Raw genomic sequence first — 15,226 nt, 5'->3', positions numbered from 1 at the left:
AATGAGGAAAGAAAAACTCTGCTGGGCTTTCCCCTAACCCTAAAATGTTCATACTTTGAGAATAGTTGAATGGAAAACCTTAACTTTAGGAATTTTTTTCTATCTTTTTTTCTATTCTTCTTCTGTCATTTTGCAAATTAGCTGCATTTTCAAAACTTGCCACCCACAAACAGTGTGAAACACTAATGTCTGCTGTTTCTATCAACAGACATAATTTGGAATCAGTTAAAACGACAAATAATATGTCCACTAATCAGCCAAACAGCTAAAGTAGACATCTTTGGTCCATTTTAATACCCGGATTTCTCTTCTCCAAAAATCAGACCAAATAAGAATCATATTTAAAGCTGGGTATTGTGGCTCATGTCTGTAATCCCAGCACTTTGGGAGGTCAAGACGGGCAGATCACCTGAGGTCAGGAGTTCGAGACCAGACTGACCAACATGGCGAAACCCCCTGTACACTAAAAAAACAAAAAAATTAGCCGGGCATAGTGGCATGCACCTGTAGTCCAGCTACTTGGGAGGCTGAGGCACGAGAATCGCTTGAACCTGGTGGCAGAGGTTGCAGTGAGCTGAGATGTGCCATTGCAGTCCAGCCTGGGGGAAGGAGGGAGAGTCTGTCTCAATTAAAAAAAAAAATCATATTTGGATCATTTTAGCTTTGACTTCAGATTAGGGCAGACATCTTAAATGAAATGATTTCCAGGGACATTACTTAGTGCTAAGATCATAGGAAAATAATTTAACAAATACAGAACTAGACACATTCTATACCACATATATCAACTAACTAGTTTATAAGCCTTGGTGTCCCAAGATTCATTTGTAATTGGATCAAAGAAAAGATTTGGGGATATAGGGAAGCAACTTATTTTTCATTTTCTAAAATATACCAAAAAAGGCTGGGTGTGGTGGCTCACGCCTGTAATCCCAGCACTTTGGGAGGCCAAGGCAGGCAGATCTCAAAGTCAGGAGATAGAGATCATACTGGCCAACATGCTGAAACCATGCCTCTACTAAAAATACAAAAATTAGCCAGGTGTGGTGGTGCATGCCTGTAGTCCCAGCTACTCGGGAGGCTGAGGCAGGAAGATCGCTTGAACCCAGGAGGCGGTGGTTGCAGTGAGCCGAGACTGTGCCACTGAACTCCAGCCTCAGAGAAAGAGTGAGAATCTGTCTCAAATACACACACACACACACACACACACACACACACATATATATATACACCAAAATGATCAAAACCTGGTTTCCTACCTGAATTGAAAAGAAGATGCCTTTAGCTTTGTGGGCCACTATCCCTTGTCCAGTTCTAACTGCCTTTTTCTCAACATGAACATATGTTTCCCTTAAAATTACTTCTTTTTTCCTACCCTGGTGTTATGCAAGATCCCTGCTTATTTTGGCAATGAAAACAAATAAGAAGAGCCACCCAGAGTTCTCCATTCCAAAGAGAGGAGCTTCCCAAGAAAAGCAAAGTTTTGCTGTTGTATTTCCTTTCAGCACTGCTGAGAGCAGGCGGCATTCTTCAGTGCAGAAATTCAGTGCAGATGGGGGAGCTGGTCCTGAAATACCTATTAGAACCATGAACGGCAGGTGTGGGCAGGGACCACCTATAGGATATAGATTTGAAATCACTAAAGTTTTTGTAAAAAAAAAAAAAAAAAAAGAGGAGTGAGGTGGTTAAGTAGGCCCAATATGCAATGAGAAAAAGTGCTTTTCAAGCACAAAACATAAGGAAAGGAGAGGCTTGGTATTTCAGAGAGAGCCGAAGAAAAACTAAACTCTCAGACTGAGAAGGCAAACTTTGACTTTATTTCTATGATCAAAATCCTCACAAAAATGGCCATAGGCCTAGGTGAAAGCTTTAAACATTTGGGAGGGGCTAGCATGCTTATGTAAGAAAAACAAAGAGCGGCTTGCATATAGGATATTGGTTTCAATGAGGAAAGGCAAACGCCAAGAACAGTATAAGAATTAAGCACTCACATAATAGATCACTGTGAGCAAAGCTCTCCTGCAGATGTTGGAGTTGGTGATCTAAGCCTCACACTTGGAAAGGTTGTGTGACTGGAGCCATGATATATAAAGTAAGACCCAAGCGCCAAAGTTTTGATTTAGCCAAGCAAACGTGGCTGTTTTTGTTGGGTGGAAGAGGCATTTTTTTCACTGAGCAAAGAATTACGGTAAACATCTGCTAACCATGACCACAGAAGAGGTGGTTGTTTTCATCCAAGGTTATTTTAAAGGAATAAATTTAATTAATACAACCACACAGTAATAGTATCCAACCTTATAATAAGTCTGCTTGCTTCTATCCACAGACCTATTCACTAAGGAAGCACCTAATCGAGAAACTTTCCTAATGTTGCCTTTCTGGCTTCTTGAGGACCACGGATGTGGGGTAAGACTTTTCCATCTCAAGGGATGCTTGAAAACCCAAGCAGACTTCAGTTCTTATCTCATTCCTTAGGCAGTTGTTTTCCAGAGGGTTCTCTTGCTCTATTAGCAAGACTTTATTATAATACACATATTATTTAGGCAACTAAAGCCCCATTAAAAAAATTAATGAGGCCGAGGCGGGTAGATCATGAAGTCAAGAGATAGAGACTATCCTGGCTAACATGGTGAAACCCGTCTCTACTAAAATTACAAAAATTAGCTGGGGGTGGTGGCACACATCTGCCTCAGGGAGGCTGAGGCAGGAGAATCACTTGAACCTGGGACACGGAGGTTGCAGTGAGCCAAGATCGCACCATTGCACTCCAGCCTGGCAACAGAGCAAGACTCCATCTCAAAAAAAAAAAAAAAAAAAAAAATTAATGTTCTAACGGGTTGAAAGCTTTACCTCACACATAAATGTCCCAGACCACATCTCTCTCTCAAACTGCTCCTTTGAAAGTAACTATAAGAATTAATAGAATCCAGAATGGTTTGGGTTTTAAAAAATTCCTTATTTGGTTCTTTCTTTAGGAAGGAATGGGGTGGTAGGGCAGCTAGTAGGAAGCTAAATTATTCAGGCTGACTGTCATTCAGATCCGTCAAATTACAGCTCAAAACATCACTTTAACTTTGAACAACCAGCCATACCTGCTCCAAAATGAGAGTCACGCATAATTATTATTAAATGTTCCTAATTAAGATAAAATAATCAAATTCATAAAAACCTCCACTTCCATTCTGACTTAAATAAACTTCTGCCTCTACCGTCATATCAGCAGATTCGGAGCCTTCTAGATTTAGAAAAGCTGGTTTTGCATAAACTACATGCTAGCACTGAATAAAACTGAAGAACTAAGGTTTACTATTTCTGGCCTAGGGTCATGTCAATATCATCAATCAACAAGATACTAAGTTTGCTGAATGTAAAGAACAGAGTCGGCCGGGCGAGGTGGCTCATGCCTGTAATCCCAGCACTTTGGGAAGCCAAGGTGGGTGGATCACCTGAGGGCGGGGGTTCGAGACCAGCCTGACCAACATGGAGAAACCCTGTCTCTACTAAAAATACAAAATGAGCCAGTCGTGGTGACCCATGCCTGTAATTCCAGCTACTCAGGGGGCTGAGGCAAGAGAATCGCTTGAACATGGGAGGCAGAGGTTGCAGTGAGCGGAGATCGTGCCACTGCACTCCAGCCCAGCAACAAGAGCAAAACTCTGTCTCACAAAAAAACAAAAAGAACAGAGTTGTCCCCCCTTATACACAGGGATACAGTCCAAGAACTCCAGTGGATGCCCAAAACCACAATTAGTACTGAACCCTATACATATGATGTTTATTCCTATACATGTACACTTATGAAAAAGTTTAATTTATAAATTAGGCACAGTAAGAGATTAATGATAACAAATTACACAGGACAATTTTAACAATACTGTAATAGAAGTTATGTGAATGTGGTCTCTCTCTCTCTAACTATTTTCTTGTACTGTACTCACTTATTTTCCGACCATCGTTGACTGCTGGTAACTGAAATCACAGAAAGTGAAACCATGGATAAGAGGAAACTACTGTATTTTCTCTCTTTGATTTATCTATTTCCCGTAGAACTAGAACACAGCAATTCATAAAGGCCAGACTTCAGTAAGCTTATTGAAAGAATAAATACTAAATTCATCAACTCCATTTATTCCAACAGTTGTAATATCAAACAGGGTCCCAGATGTTGGACCAGGCTAAGAGCAGCTTAGAAGCTTGGAGTGGGAGGCTACTGGTGTCTCATCTTTTCCACCCACTAGTCTTCAACAAATACCTATTAAATACCTCCCAGGTGCCAGCTGCTGTATTCAGTGTGTGTGTGTGTGTGTGTGCACATGCATATGTGTATAAGTCACACATGCAGGTGTGTGTGTTGAGCAGAGGAGGGAGTAAAGGGGGAGCTGCTATCATTTGAATGTTATTGATACTAGACAGAATCTTGAGGGGTAATTAACACAGGTTTTAGGGTTCACTAAGTCTGACAAATTACTCTGTTTGTTTGTTCACCTTCCACAATGCTAACTGTTATGTGTGCTAGGAAAGGAAAGAAGGTAGGCAGAGATGAACATGGAAGAAGCAAGCAAGTTTTTGATACCCCAACTTCCCTTAAGTGATGATGAACCATTAGACAAGAGACCAGACTACAGAGGCCGCAGTCTATTTAATAACCATCAATGCCTTCAGCTATAAAACAAAGCCAGCCTAATGTAGCCCACTAATTCTGCCCCAACACAGTCAAGCTTCACTTCTATAAGTAACTCCAACATCAGAGGCCACTGTGGTCAGAATTGGAATATAACCATGTGCCACTATACTAAATTATGCTTAAATAAAAATGCAATGCATCCATCATATTTGTATAATCAAGGTATTAAATCAGCTATAATTTCCAAGCCTTAAAAGAAAATTCCAAGATTTTATGTATATTCCTAGTGAAAGATAATGTGATGAATGTCACAATAAAAAAAAACTTAGTAGGAAGAAATAATTTTTATCCTTTTTAAATTTTCCTTATGAAATGCATCATTTTAACATAACGCACTTCAACATAGTTACCCATAAATGTAAATTTGTTTTGATAAAATGAAGAGCCTTTTAATCCAAATTGCACAGTGATGCTTCTACACTGATCTGTTATAACTTAGTAATCGGAGTTAACAGACTGCCTAATTAACCAAGTCATCATTTGCCAAGATCCAAATATGGGATGAATTGTGGGCCAAGGAGAAAATATGATGGACATGAAAATTATTAATTCAGGGAAGCATTAAAAGCATGTGAAATTAAAGTTTTTTGCTAAATCTCACCATCTTTAATATCTTTAATTTTTAAGGTGTAAGTAACATGCAAAAATAAAAAAATATATTCCATCCAGGGCACAGGGAAAAACATTTATATCAACTAGCTAAATGGACATAACTACATTTTAAGCTTTTGACAACCAATGAGGTATAAAATCATAGATACCCTTTGATAACAAGTAATATCGACAGAGGGCTTACTAGGTGATAGAACCATATTTGGTGTTTCACATGCTCCAGATGTTTATTCTCTATATCCCTAACCCTTCGGGAGGTACTATTTTTATCCTCAGGTACTAGATAAGAAAACTGAGATTCAAAATATTCATTTGCCCCCAGGAATGTATGAATAAACAAATAATATCTGATCCTTTCAAAATTATTACAAAAGTAATTGTTAAAATTCTGTAATTTAACTCACTGAAGTTTTTCCCAAGAAGGTTTCATCCATTCACTTATTATGCATTTATTAAGAAATAGGAGATAGGGGTGACTTGGAAGATGTCAGATGGCTCACCTGTACAAAAATGTTTCATCATCAGGATATTATTCCCACCATTTAAATTCTTTATGTGACCTAAGAGACATATGCATTTTGACTGGGCTAAGCTACTTTATAAACCAATTTTCCTGTGTCATTCAAAAGCAAGTCTGAATGTTAACATAGGGTTTAATCCTACTAAGTCCACCAAAAAGACCATCTTTCCCTTGGCTACTTGGCAATTCCTACTGATCCTCTGAGGCATCATTCCTGCTATGAGGCCCTCCAATCTCCCTTCTCCAATCCCCTCCCCAATCAAAACGCACAATACACCAGTATTCTTGTAGCTTCTCTATCACCATATTATAACTGACTTTTCTGTCTACCTTGCACATGTAAGTATGTTAAAATCAAGCATCTTGCCTTAGGACCACAAACTGTGGCAGATGGTAGGTGGATGGTTGGAGAGAAGAATGAATAGAAGGAAGGCAGGCAATGAATGAACTCTAGACTCCTCGAGGACAGAGGCATGGTAGCATTTCTGAGGCACAGCCCACTCTCAAGGTAGTAAATGTCATTGAAGATGTCAAGCATTAGACAGATAACTTTCTGGGAAAACTCCCATAGGTGACATTCAGTTGTGGGTTAGCTGAACCATATGATATTTAAAGGTTCCTTCCACCCTGTAATACTATGTATTTGCTGTGTATCAAGTATAGTACCCGACATGGTACATAAACATAGTTCACTTTCCCAGAGTTCTGTCCCCTTCTTCTGAAACCAGCACTCTTTTCACCTACTTCCCATTGTTTTGTGTAGGTCAAAGGCCATCCATGCCTTTAGAGATGGACACATGACCCATCCTAGGCCAAGCAGGACCTCCCACCTCCCCCAACTCACTCCTGCTCCAGCTCCAGTAAGTGTTTCAGCGAAAGGCATGTGACACACACCAACCAGACCAATCACAGAAGCAGGAAGATCCAGATTCCGTGACAGCTGCTAGAACTCTTAAGAAAAGATCTTTTCTGCTGGTGTTGCTACAAAAACAGACTCATGAAAGGTTATCCTGCCACAACCAGGGAATTGCCTCCGTGAATGAATCCAACAGGGAGCACAGCATAGCCAGAAGACTGCCACCAAGACTTAATAGCATGATCGGAACCTCCTGCTCCAGATTTCCCTGGAGCTAGTTCCACAATCCGACTTTTCAACATTATGAGCCAATTAATTCCCCTTTATGACTAAGCTGGTCACTCAGAACCAAAAAGACCTAAAATATGGTGAGCTCAGTATTTTAAGGCACCGACACTTTAGAAGTGGGCTGTCTACTCTTTGTGTTAACAAGGCAATATGAACACTTCAAACCTTTTAAGTCAAAATTGCTTATTTGTGGTCTCTTGAAACTGGCATTTATACATTTCTTCAAGCCTAATATTTTACTAATATTTGAAGGTCAAAGTCCTTGGCATACAGCTTATAAACCTATAATTCTACTGACTAAGTAACCAAAGGTCTTCTACTCTGTTAGCCAATGTTACCTTTCAGTACCCCAGATTCACCCTGGTAAATAAAAAGCCTTCCAGGTGAATGTTTCCAAGAACTAAAAGAACATTCTGAACCTGCTTGCTGGGAAAATGCCCAGGTACAGGACCGAAGCTTTGGGAGGGAGACCCTCTTGCTTTTCACACAGGTGATTGAGCAGAACAAATCAATTATTAGGTGGTCAGAGGCTAATATGAAGTAAAATGAGGGCTACAGAGATGAGGTTAATTAGAAAAATGTCCCAGAGAAAAATGACTCAAAGATCTAGAGAAAATGTCTTAACAGGCACATCCAACTGGAGATAGAAGAATGGCAATTAAGTGGTTGTCCTTGTTCCTAATCAAATTGGGACACACTTTTATTTCCCATAGCTCTTGTGTTAGCAAAAAGAAAGCATTTGAAGAAGTCTAGTAAGATCAAGCAGGGCCTATTAGATAGCATTGAGGTATAACAGCTCCACATGCAGTCCTAGAGTGAACAATTTATGTGAAAACAAAATAATGCCTGCAAGTCAATACCCCAAGAATATCTGTGCATGAGGAAGACCACATGGCATAGTGATTAAGAACCAGGGTATGGCCGGGTATGGTCACTCATGCCTGTAATCTCAGCACTTTGGGAGGCCGAAGTGGGTGGATCACCTGAGGTCAGGAATTCGAGACCAGCCTGGCCAACATGGCAAAATCCTGTCTCTACCAAAAATACAAAAATTAGCCAGGCATGGTGCCATGCATCTGTAGTCCCAGCTACTTGGGAGGCTGAGGCAGGAGAATCACTGGAACCACGGAGGTGGAGGTTGCAGTGAGCCGAGACTGCACCGCTGCACTCCAACTTCAGCCTGGGCAACAGAGCGAGACTCCATCTCAAAAAAAAAAAAACACAACAGGGTACGAGGGGAAGGAATTTCTAGGTCCAAATCCTAGCTTTGCTCCATATAAGCAGAGGGTTCTGGGTGAGTCACTTAACTCACTATTCTTCAGCTTCCTCACCTGTAAAATGAATTTTTAGAATGATGATTACTTCAGAGTTACTGTGAGTTAATACATATCAAAGGCTTAGAATCATGTCTGGCCCACAGACAGTAAAGGTAGCTATTATGGTAGACCTTTCAAAAGCTAGAATGTTTCTCTTTAAAAACTGCTGTTCATTGAGATTTTTCAGGATTAGATTTTTCACGAGTTTAGAAAATTCTACTTCCACCTCTCCCTGCTTTTTCAGCTGCAGAATATTGGTGATAGCATGAAATGCAAGTTCTTCTAGGTGCATACAGATAGATAAACCTAAGAAGGTCTAAGCACCAATTATTCTAGGAGTAGAATCCCAAAGAAACTGCCATGTTTAGGCAGTGAGTCAGGAGTGGGAGACTATTTTGTGTCACCATTAATGACTGAGGACAGATGTGGACAAAGACAGGACACAGGCTCTCCTGGTTGGAATACCCAGGGCAAAACCTTTACTGATCCCCTGGGAAAGCTGGCATTGAGAAATTCAGCCCTAGAGCATCTTAACCAGAGTCACCTGGCACTGAGAGACTGCTGAACCAAACTGGACTCAGACGATGCAGCAAAATATCAAAACATTAAAGTAAAAACCCTCAGAAAGCTCCTAATCTTCCCCGCTGCTCCTCAGGCACCAGGGTATTGAGAAGAGGGCAGCACAAGGGCTGATCTAGGCCCTCAAGCATCCCGCGTAAACTGCCTGATCAAGTCTCATATTACACGGATCTGTTTCCCCTTTCATGAATTATTATTTTAGTTTCTGAAGTGATATTTGGAGACAGGGGTGTTATATATTTTTAGAGATGCAAAAAATCTGGGTGTTAGCCACTCTGAGGGTTATCATGAGTCTAACCAATGTTTTTTTTTTTTTTCTGATTTATTCACTTACTTTGACTGAAACTTACTGGATTTCATCTTTTCCTTTCCTAAAAGGATATTAGTAACCACGTTTGATGCCTTAAACTATATTTTAATCATGTCCTTTTATTGTTAGGTTGCAAGAGTACAAGTTATGAATTAATAAAAGAAATGGCTATTTTAATTTCCTAGATAACCCTAGTTACTCCATAAGTCGGGTAAATAAGAGTATATGATTTCATAGATTTCATTCTTTTCCACCAGAAAGTCATGTGATACAGAGTGAGACAGGTCCCTCTCTCTGCTTCAGCTTTTACATAAAAAATTCACAATGAACAACAAATGTCAACCACTGACATGGTGGAACAATATAGCAAAAATAATACATCATCTTCTTCAAGCAGGTGGAAGAAATCGGTGTTAACAATGAAAGACATTTATATCTAAATCCTTTCAGACTATATAGACTTTGGTTTTCTATCAAAAGAAAAGTTATGTGAATTTTCAGGACAGATACATCAAGTATATATTTTTTTAAAAAAAGAGAAGAGAATTAGGCTGGGCGCAGTGGCTCACACCTGTAATCCCAGCACTTTGGGAGGCCGAGATGGGCGGATCACAAGGTCAGGAGTTCAAAACCAGCCTGGCCAGCAAAGTGAAACCCCATCTCTATTAAAAATACAAAAAAAAAAAAAAAATACTAGGGAGGCTGAGGCAGGAGAATCACTTGAACCCAGGAGCAGAGGTTATGGTGAGCTGAGATCGCGCCACTGTGCTCCAGCCAGAGTGACAGAGCGAGACTCCATCTCCAGAAAAAAAAAAAGAGAGAGAGAAGAGAATTTACAGGAAATTTAAGATGCCCTCTATTGCAAGGCAGGAGATCAAACCAGCTCTGATTAACTTAAAGGCAAAACATAACCCCAGCAAGAAGGCGTACAGACACTGCAGCACCCCAAACTCTCAATTTCCATGGTTTTCTGGATGTGGGTCAGGCTCCAGACACTGAGCCATTGCAGCGCTTGAGGTTTCTAGCATGTGTTACCTGAGACAGGTCATGAGCATCCAACAGTCAAAGCGTCAACAACAAATTATAAAACAGAGTATCTCACTGCTTGCTTATTTTGTACTTTTTGAAGTTAATTCAGCACATGAAACATGAGCAAATATAATCGGGAATCAAGGTTCTTTGCCGTCTTTGCCACCTCTAAAATGAACATCACAAGAAAGCACAAGATGAGTTTTATCAGTGGAGGTCCCCAAAGCCTTTGCTGATACCCTTAAATCAACAGCACTGTTATTCTGTTCCAGACATTGTGCAAAGTGCTTTATACGTATCATCTAATTTAATCCTCGCAATAGCTCAGTGGCTACGTAATGCTATTACCCCTGCCCCAGGGAAGTAAACTGAGTCTTAGAGAGAGAAAATAAATTGTCCAAAAAAAGAGCCACTGAATGAGAGTGTTGGGGTTTGAGCTTGGATCCCAATGTCCTTAATCAATTTGTACCACCCACAATATCCTTCAGGCTCAAATGGCAAATGCTTCTGTCTTCATGGGGAAGATAATGTATAACCCCTTCTGGATGGGACACGCAGAGTATGCAGTACATAGTGGGAACTTTCCAGAGAAAACCCAAGGGCAGTATTCTATTCCTACAATAAAGGTGATGTGTGTAGCTTTGTTCCTTCTCTTTCTCCCTCAACCAGATACAGTCCTCTTAGGTGCCATAAAAATACAGAAATTCACAGGGAAATCCCCAGACTCTGACTGATTCAACAAATACTGACTGCATGCATACCTACCATATGTTAGGCACTGCTAGCCATGGAGAAGCCACACTGAATAAGACCTACTTCTTGCTTATTACCTGATAAACAGGTGAATTCATGAAGGGACAGGGCTGTAACATATGGAACAAACAAGAGGTTTGGGTCAAGAAAAATATAAAGGGGATGTCCCCTTTCATGTGGGTGGTCAGCAAAGGCATGTTCAAGGGGTTGATTTTTGAACTGAACACTAAGGGATGAGAAGGAGTGAGTCCTGGGAGGCACAGAAGGTATCCCGTAGTTCAGAGGCAAGGGAGTTTTTATGACATCTGAGAAGAGTAATGGGGTTTAAATAAAATATTGGAAACCACACGGCAAAAGCTCAAAGTTCCCAAGAGTCTTTTGAACACACAAGATCTTCAAGCCACTATCTCCACACAGTGAACATGATGGAAGCAAAGCCTATGTCAGGCAGACCCCTGATAAGTACTACTATAGGCTGGGGTCTGTCGCCCCAAAACCATCAGTTCTGTGATACGGTGTCAATGTTAATGAATTATCACTGCAGGTTTGTTATTATAGGTGGTATGACTCTTACCCATCTCACCTAACACGGCTCAAAAATTCAAGAGACAGCCAGGGTCACGTGGTTGGCACTATTTTTCAATCTGGGTACAAGTCACCAACTGGGTCATCGATGAGTGCTGCTGACATTCTTTGCCACGGACCTGTGGCAGCTTCTGTGTGCAGATGACACAGTCCTTTGAGGGCCATTCCCAAGAGGATCTGTGAGGGACTAGGACCTGCTTTGCCAAGTCAGCACAGAGGCAGGGATGGGGAATGAGGTGGCAGAAGATCGACATCATGTAACATCAGCCTGCACGAGCGAAACCCTACAGTTTCAGATTATCATCAGCAATACCAACTTGAAAGCAGTTAGTGAATTCTGCTTGCGAGGCAGGCCCATTGTCTGACTAAGTAAAAAAAAAAAAAAAAAAAAAAAAGGAATTAAAAAAAGAACTGCATGCATCTCAGGGGAAATCCTCAAAACAGGATCCAGAGACCTAAGCTCTGCTAACAGGGCTACAGCAGCTGTATACGTAGCTGCAAGTGTCCTTGCAGATGTGCAGCAGGACAAGCTCCTAAGGCTGTACTTGCATTTACAAGGGAATACCAGGTGAGGAGCAATGGACTGCGAAACATGCGTCATCTATCAGTAAAACGACGACCAGTGAACCAGCAACAGGATGGTACAAGCTTGTCAGAGACAGAGATTTCCACTGTATCACCTGGGGTGCCTAGTACAATGCTGGCATTTATGATGTACCAGGATCCGTGCTAAGCTCTTTACAAGCATCACCTCTTTAACTCCTCATAGTGAGCTGGCTTCTATTTGTATCCCCTTTTCCAGATAAGGAGGCCGTGGCACAGAAAGGTTAAGTAACTTGCCTAGGGTTGTTCAGCCAGGAAGTGGAAAAGGTGGAATCTGAGTCTAAGCTGATCTAACTTCAAAGCAGACACTCTTAACCATGCTGCTATCCTGTATCCACAGCAGGCACCCAAGGCGTTTCTGCGAATGCATCCATTACCGTAAGTTTTATGACTACTCGTCACAGGCCAGTATAGGCAGAGAATATATTATTAATACGAAGCACAGGGAAGTCTCATTCTATTCATTTTATGGGATAAAAAGTTTTACAAGAATCATGTACAGGCCAATTTGGGACAGAAAATTTGGACAGGAGTGGCTCACTTGTCCCGTGCACCCCACTCCCATGGTAAGCTTTCAGCAGAGATACAGGGAGCAACAAATCAGAAAGGTAGGGTGGAGAGTTCTGTCCTGTCCTTGAGTCTACATAAGAACAGAGGGACAGTGCAAAGCTGTCAGCAACGTCCCCTGCCCATATAGGGGGAACAGAATTGGGTGTGAGTGTGTGCCGCTAAGACCTCATGCTAGTACTCAAGCCTTAATGAAATCTTACATCCACAGGAAGGAAAACCCACTAGACTAGCATATTCGAGAGTTTAAATTTTGCTTTATAGCTCTCTTAATAAAGAAATGTATTTCTCAGATTTGCCATGGCACTTTCAATAAGAATATTATGGTCTTAAAATATTTACTGAGCTGTATCTCTGCTGAAAATTAAACAGGCTAAAATTCTAACAAGGCACAGTCAACAGAAGGCATTCATTGAAAATAAATAAAAATTAAACATGTAAGCAAAATTGACAGCATGATTTTGTATAAGTAACCATAATGGTTGCTCAGTAAGCATTCACCTTTTCTTAGTACTAGAACCCAGAATTTACCTGGGACATCAAATTGTTCAAGTCTAAGGATGCATTTCCCAGATACCCTTATAGTTAGGGGTGGCTAACAGGATGTAAGCAGGCATCATTGGATAAGGCTGCAGGGAAAGTGCTTTAAAAAGGCCTGCCTCAGCCGGGAAAACTACTTTTTGTCTCGGATGTAGAGGCAATGGCCTGAGAGCCAGCAGCCACCATGTGACCTTGAAGATGAAGGAACGCACTTGAATAAGCAGAGTAGAAAGACAGAAGACACAAACTGCTCTTCCCAGATGTTTTTACGACAGAATACTTAAATAATTTTTTATACTTATATCTCTCTTACTAGAAAACAATTCTTAACTAATATAATGATATGAAAACATATCTAAAGATGACACTACAATTTTGTCTGAGGGAAAAAAAAAAACTAGAAAATTCATGAATTGGGATTCTGATTAACCCTCTATTCCCAAAGCTGTTTGTTTAAGTATGACTTGCCTTCTTAATTAGTATTGCTAGCCCAGGGAAGCATATTTGCTGAGCCTGTCTCTCTGTTTTGACATGCAAGACTTGTGAAATTCAAACATACTTGTAGGCATCCAAAGCATTATTATTTATTAAGGCCTATATTAAAGGTGAGATCTTACAGCAGTCTCAGATTCTGATGATTAAAGGAAATGTAATCGTTCTTCATTGGCATTTGATCTTTAGCCTACCATAATCTACCCGCATATCCCTTCATCCATATTTGATACTAAAAAAAAGACATTTCAACAGCTTGTCCATCAACTGTAAAACAGAAGGAACGTACAGACAAACCACATTACTCAGAAAATAAGAGAGCTTTCCCCCACACTCATTTCGCTCATGAAAGCCCAATGTGATTAAAAAGGTGAAGAAGTCATACTCCACAAGGTAAACCGGAATGACTGTAGAGCCGATCATCACATTCGTAAGGAGTTTCGAAATTTTCAAAGTGCTTTCACATGCATTATATCTTGTTTCATCCTTACAACACCATCTTTCAAGGTAGTAAGGGCAGGTATATATTTTTTATTCCTGTTTCTCGCAGATAAATGGTTTGCTCAAGGTCAGACGGAGTGGTACCCAGCGAGGTGTCAGGTTTACAGGTCAAATGTCCGCTTTTGATGTATCCGATCAAGGGACAGCCTACTATAGTCTTCAGGCCAAATATGGCTTACTGTCTGTTTTTGTAAATAAAGTCTCACTGGAGCACAGTGACACCCATTTGCTTGTATATTATCTATGGCTGCTTTTGTGCTCTAAAGGCAGAGTTGACTAGTTGCAAAAGAGACTGTATGGCTCATGAGGATGACAATATTTCCTATCTGGTCCCTTACAAATTTTACCAACCCCTGCATTAGGTCACCTTCCCACAAATATGATCCATGTTATGAACCCTATTCTTGAAAACCATAAAGCTATCATGGGGGGTAGCAGCATTCAAATGCCTGCTAGCTTCAGAATCAGGGCCTGATAATTAGAAAGGCCATTATCTTCTGCAGGATTACTATATCGACCACTGGGTCCCCCGCCAAGGTAGATGGCAATTTTTAGGTGGTATACAGCATCAGTGGTGTCTGTCACTTACCCTGAAATTTTAACGTGTCTCACAGCCATAAAAAGCCTGGGGTCACTGGGAGGGGGCATGCATAATGCCACAGGACTGCAACACACAGAGGGAAGCTGAAAGCAAAAAGAAAAGAAGAGGTTAAGTGAAGGGGCAAATGGTGATGCTTCAAAAGCAACACAGACATGCGAGCCTTTGGTATCCCTCATTTACACACCACATTTACCTTCAGTATATAATCATGTATCTAAGCATCTATTTTATCCTTTGCCTTCTAGAATCAGCATTTGACCTAGCTCACAACCTGAATTACAGGAGGAGGATGCAAAATGTTATGTAGGTGAGTAAAACTGTCACTCCTGAAGGCACTGACATCCACTTAGGAAGTTAAGTTCCTTTATCTTCCATACCATAATTTCTATT

General features: G+C 40.7%; 1 protein-coding gene across 5 annotated transcripts in view; it reads right to left on the bottom strand.

Annotated features, from left to right (window-relative positions):
- Positions 1 to 15,226, bottom strand: part of FOXP1 (forkhead box P1) — a 536,483-nt gene that overhangs the window by 388,876 nt on the left and 132,381 nt on the right. For all 5 annotated transcript variants that reach the window (XM_054479501.2, XM_054479493.2, XM_054479503.2 and 2 more), the window contains exon 2: positions 14,825 to 14,919. The gene's annotated coding sequence lies outside the window, so the exon portion shown is untranslated. The remainder of the gene's footprint in view (positions 1 to 14,824; positions 14,920 to 15,226) is intronic.

This window comes from Pongo pygmaeus, chromosome 2 (assembly GCF_028885625.2).
Source record: "Pongo pygmaeus isolate AG05252 chromosome 2, NHGRI_mPonPyg2-v2.0_pri, whole genome shotgun sequence".
Taxonomy (NCBI): Eukaryota; Metazoa; Chordata; class Mammalia; order Primates; family Hominidae; genus Pongo; species Pongo pygmaeus.
This window is presented reverse-complemented; position numbering and strand designations above follow the sequence as displayed.